A 6,000-nucleotide genomic window follows, 5' to 3' on the forward strand; every position below is an offset into this window, starting at 1 on the left:
ACCGTGTCTGCCACAGACCCCTGTATCAAGGGCACTGCCAACACACAGTGATGAGCCTCTCACTGCAGCTGGGAGGGAGGTGAGGGATGGGCCCAGGCTTGGAGTTCACAGAGCCAGTGATGGGCTGAAGCCCTGGTCAGTCTTGTGGTTCCAGGCCCACCTGGCCTCTGAGGCTGGTAATGGGCCCCAGTGAGCCCTGTGTGCCTCTCTGGATAGTTAATTTGAAGACCTGACTTCCAGTTCTGGTCTTGCCATCTGCCTTCATAAAGTCCTGGTTTGCCTCTCTGTAACTTAGGGTCAATTATACCTGTCCATTTGCTCAGTAGAGATGAAGCATGTAGAGGGTCTTTTAAGCTAAATGTGGGGGGCTGGTCCTGTGGCCGAGTGGTTGGGTTTGCACACTCCGCTTCAGTGGCCCAGGGTTTCACCAGGTTGGATCCTGGGCACGGACCTAGCACCACGTGTCAAGCCATGCTGAGGCGGCATCTCATGTGCCACAACTAGAAGGACCCACAACTAAAACATACAACTGAGTACTGGGCGGATTTGGGGAGAAGAAGGAAAAATAAAAAAAAATAAAATAAATGCGTTGTATGTCAGGTCTCAGTAAGAAAAGGATCTGCCCTTGTCCCACAGTTTCCTGATTGTTGACATAAATCGTGCCATAGACACATTCCTTTTGGTTAAGAAACAGTCCGGAACTAATGTGAAAGTGGTGCCAGCTTCCTGGAGCTCTGTGCCAACCTCCAGAATTCATTACCGTTTGGCCCTGCCTTTACCAGCTTGCTGGTCTACCTGCCCAGGCATTTTCTGGGAACAAAATCCACACAAGCTGCAAACCTTTCCAGAAGAAGGCCAGGAAAATCTGGAACTAGGTGTGGCTCCGGCAGCCTCCTGCCAGCCACAGCCTGCCCAGGTGATCAGCAGGCTGTGGGCAGCCCTTATTGGCTCCACTTTGAAGGACTGGGGAAACTAAGGAAAAAGCACTGTCCATTTTGTTTTTGAGAGCACTCTCCAATTACCTGTGTCTGTTTGCATCACTGTGACCATTTTGATTCTTTTAGGAAAAGAAGCACCAGATGAATTTTCTTCTCTTTTTAAAAAAATTTTTTTTATTGTGGTTTAAATAGTTTATAACATTGTGAAATTTCGGTTGTACATTAATATTTGTCAAACACCATATAAATGTGCCCCTGCACCCCTTGTGCCCACCTCCCCCGCCCCCTGCTTCCCCCTGGTAACCACTAAATTGTTCTGTCCATAAGTTTGTTTATATGCCACATATGAGTGGAGTCAGAGTATTTGTCTTTCTCTGTCTGGCTTATCTCACTTAACATGATGTGCTCAAGGACCATCCATGTGATTGTGAATGGGATGATTACGTCTCTTTTTATGGCTGAGTAGTATTCCATTGTGTAGATATACCACATCTTCTTTATCTATTCATCAGTCGTTGGGCACTTGGGTTGCTTCCACATCTTTGCTATTGTGAATAATGCTGCAATGAACATAGGGGTGTATAAGTCTCTTTGTATTGTGGATTTTAAATTCTTTGGATAAATACCCAGTGGTGGGATAGCTGGGTCATATGTTAATTCTATTTTAAGTTTTTTGAGAAATCTCCATACTGTTTTCCACAGTGGCTGCACCAGTTTACATTCCCACCAGCAGTGTATGAGGGGTCCCTTTTCTCCACAACCTCTCCAACGTTTATTATTTTTTGTCTTGGTGATCATAGCCATTCTAACAGGAGTAAGATGATATCTAAGTGTAGCCTCAATTTGCATCTCCCTGATGATTAGAGATATTGAGCATCTTTTCATGTGCCCGTTGGCCGTCAGTATATCTTCTTTGGAAAAAATGTCTATTCATATCCTGTGCTCAATTTTTGATGGGGTTGTTTGTTTTTTTGTAGTTCAGTTGTATGAGCTCTTTATATGTTATGGAGATTAACCTCTTATCGTATATATGATTTGCAAGTATTTTCTCCCAGTTAGTGGGTTGTTTTTTCATTTTGATCTTGGCTTCCTTTGCCTTCAAGAAGCTCTTTAGTCTGATGAAGACTCACTTGCTTATTTTTTCTTTTGTTTCCCTTGTCTGAGTGGACATCGTGTTTGTAAAGATCCTTTTAAGGCTGATGTCAAAGAGTGTAATGCCTCTATTTTCTTCTAGAAGTTTAATGGTTGCCGGTCTTCAAGTCTTTGATCCGTTTTGAGTCTATTTTTGTGTGTGGAGAAAGATAATGATCTACTTTCATTCTTTCGCTTGTGGCCGTCCGGTTTTCCCAGCACCATTTATTGAAGAGGATTTCCTTTCTCCGTTGTATTTTCTTGGTTCCTTTGTCGAAGCTTAGCTGTCTGTATATGTGCGGTTTTATTTCTGGGCTTTCAATCCTGTTCCATTGGTCTATGTGCCTGCTTTGTACCAGTAATATGCTGTTTTGTTGTAATATGTTTTGAAGTGAGGGATTGCGATGCCACCAGCTTTGTTCTTGTTTCTCAGGATTGCTTTGGCTATTCAGCTCTTTTGCCCATTTTTAAATGAGCACATGTGGCATGAATTTCATACTATTGTCTGTGATTTCTGTAACATTCAATTAATGAGAAATGGTTCTAAATACCCTTCTTACCTCTCTATATTTCATATGGATGTTAAATTACACTTTAAATTTTAGTGTTCTTTTCAGAAATAGTCGATAAAAAATCTGCCCTTCCTTCCTTTCTGTTGGAGAGTCATTTTTGTTTTTGTGGAAAAGCCCATCAACACTGCTTAAATATACAGTTCAAAAATGGCTGGGGGTGCCTCACTGAGTGTGTGGACTTACGCTTAATTTTTGTAAGTTGGTTTTTTTTTTTTTTTTTGAGGAAGATTGGCCCTGAGCTAACATCCCTGTCCATTTTCCTCTACTTTATATGTGGAATGCTGAAGTGGAGTGTGCAAACTTAACCACTGGGCCAACAGGCCAGCCTCAGTTCATTATTTTTTTTTGCTGAGGAAGATTCTCCCTGAGCTAGCAACTGTTGCCAATCTTCCTCTTTTTGCTTAAGGAAGATCTGCCTCTACTTTATGGGGGAGGGGGATGCAGCCACAGCATGGCTTGACGAGCAGTACTAGGTCAGTGTCAGGGATCCAAACTTGTGAACCCCAGGCCGCTGAAGTGGAGCACGCGAACTTAACCACTACACTACCAGGCTGGCCCCAGAAAATTGAAATTCTTGAAAGGAATGCTGAAAAGAGTAGAACAAGCAAGCAGATAGCAGGCTGTGCTGTGGGGTAGGACTCTTCCCTATGGACTTTTGAGATTGTTCATTTAAAACTATGGGGGAAAAAATCAATAAAACAAAATGGGGAGCATGGGATGCTTGGGCCATCGACTGAACTGTTCTCAAATCTCCTCCATCCATGTCTTCTGACTCATTCATTTTCTCCATTACACGCGAACAAAAATAAAGCCTATCGTGCTTCCCATTAAAATGAAGAAAAATAAAGGTGGGAGTTCTCTCATGAGTTGCATCCTTTTTCATACCCAACATCATCCCAGGAAGACCCTGTGATATGGTGGAAGGTCACAGACTTTGGAATCAAAAGTTAGAATTTCCCATCACTTAATTGCTGTGGACCTTGGGCAAACTATGTTACTTGACCCCTCTGGACCTTAGATTCCTGATGTGTAATACGGGTTGACAATGAAAACTATGTGGCAGGCTGCTCTCAGGATTAGTGATAATGTATATAAAATTACAGACTGTTACACTGATGGCTCCCAGTGAATCAGGCCCACTGGTATTCATGGTATTTACGTCCTTGGATAGTCTCCTCCCATACTGACTCTAGGCTTGGCCTTGTGATTTGCTTGGCTAAGGGGACATAACTGTGACACAAGCAGAGGCTTGATAAGCATTTGCACCTTGGGACTTACCCTGTTGGAATCAAGGTGCCGTGTAAAGAAGTTTACCATGTGTAAAAAGAGAGGTTCCAGTTTCCTCACTATCCCCGCCAAGTGAGGCCATCTTAGACCTTCCAGCTCCAGCCAGTTCTCCAACTGAAGCAGCTTCTTGAGTGAGCCCAGGCAAGACCAGCAAAAGAACTACCCAGCCAAACCACAAAATCATGAGAAATAATAATTGGTTTTGTTTTAAGCCACTAAGTTTTGGGATGGCTTGTTGAGCAGTAATACATAATGGATAAATTAATTCCTACTACTATATTCTGTTTTTACTGAGAATACTTCTGATACAAAATGTGTGGGAGTTTTTTCTCATACCATCCAATTCTCCAAAACTCTGGACACCAACTGGGTGTCCTACAATTTAATTCAATTCTGACACTAACTGCCCGGAGTTAACACATATCCTACAGGCTAAGGGCTCAGTCCCAAAGACTGCTCCCACTTCAGAGGCCAATTACAAGTCCAGGCCTCCTGTACTTCTGACCAACCAGCTATAAAGTTGGGGTAGGGGTGTAACCACAGGCCCATTTAGAGCCAGTTTGAACAGACCCCATCTCTTATTAACAAAGTGATTAATGATTGTCTTTCAGAAAATCCACAAAGTCACAAAGCCAGAGCATGAGCAGAAGAAGAAATCTTGACCTGAAGTGACTATGAAACTAAAGATCCTCCTCCCCATGGAATGAAAAGACTGGGACACAGCTGGAACCTGAGAGTTGGACTTGTCAGAAGAGAAGTGAGCAGTCCCTTATTCAGGAAGATCCAGTGTTAAAATGCTTTCTCCATCTTATCATAAATGTTTAGAACCCTATCATAAATGCTGAAAACTTTACCATACATTCTTGAAGCCCACCAATCAAAACTTGTCCCACCAGGGTTTCTGTGTTCCAGTTGGTTCTTCATAACCTCTTAAATTTCACCCCAAATCCTGAATCAGGGAGACAGATCTGAGGGCACACGCCCTCTGTCTCCCTGCAGATCGATCTCCCGTAATAAAGCTGACTTCTCCCCAAAAAGCTGGTGCCATAATTAATTGATTGTTTGTGTGCATTGGGCAAGGGAATGTCAATTTTGTGTGGTAACAGGGGGAGGTTGCACAACCCTTCCTCAGGCTTGATAATTTGCTAGAATTGTTCACAAAACTCAGGAAAAATGTTTGACTTACAGTTTATTATTGATACAACTCAGGAATAGCCAAATAGAGGAGATGCAAAGGGCAAAGTATTGCAGAGGGGTTGTGGGGTGGGGGGCAAAGCTTCCACGCTATCTCTGGACATGCCACATTCCCAGCACCTTGATGTGCTCACCAACCCAGAAGCTCCCCAAACCCTGTAGTTTAGGGATGTTATGGAGGCTCCATTACATAGGCACAATTGATTAAACCCTTGGCCACTGGTGACTAACTCAATCTTCCCAGAGGTCGGGATTTGGAACTGAAAGTCCCAACTCCCTAATCACATGATTGGTTCCTCCAGCAGTCAGCCCCTATCCTGAGGCTACCTAGGGACCCATCAAAAGTTACCTCATTAACATTCACTCAGGCATGGTTGAAAGGGGCTTATTATGAACAACAAAAGACACTCCTCTCACATGTATCAAATTCCAAGGGTTTTAGAAGCTCTTGTGCCAGGAACCAGGGATAAAGACCAAATATATATTTCTTGTTATATACAATATCATACTTATATTTTAAAAATACATATGTGTGCCTACTATGAGCCAAGGACTATCCTTTCCTTTAAGGATACAGTGGTGAACAAGACCAATATAGGCCTTCCTGTCATGGAGCTCACATTCTAGTGGGGAAGACAGTTCAAAAAAATCAGTTAAATCATTGCACAATGTTCTGTGTACTAGTAAGAGCAAAACTTAGGAGGTGAGGTAGAGAATAACAGGGAATAATATCTGCTTTCGATAAGGTGACCAGTGAAAACCTCTCTGAGATGAAATTCAAGCAGAAACTTAAAAAATGAGAAGGAAGTAGCCACACAAAAAGTTATATAATAGGTCTTTGATAAGTGATAGTTATTATTAATAGACATATAAAAATA

General features: G+C 42.5%; 1 long non-coding RNA gene across 1 annotated transcript in view; it reads left to right on the forward strand.

Moving 5' to 3' along the window:
• LOC106824542 (uncharacterized) overlaps positions 1-4,953 on the forward strand; it is a 107,694-nt gene extending 102,741 nt beyond the window's left edge. Inside the window, exon 4 of the long non-coding RNA XR_011498780.1 lies at positions 4,540-4,953. This is a non-coding gene — a long non-coding RNA (uncharacterized lncRNA). The remainder of the gene's footprint in view (positions 1-4,539) is intronic.
• Positions 4,954-6,000: the final 1,047 nt, after the last annotated feature.

Source organism: Equus asinus, chromosome 27 (assembly GCF_041296235.1).
Source record: "Equus asinus isolate D_3611 breed Donkey chromosome 27, EquAss-T2T_v2, whole genome shotgun sequence".
NCBI lineage: Eukaryota > Metazoa > Chordata > Mammalia > Perissodactyla > Equidae > Equus > Equus asinus.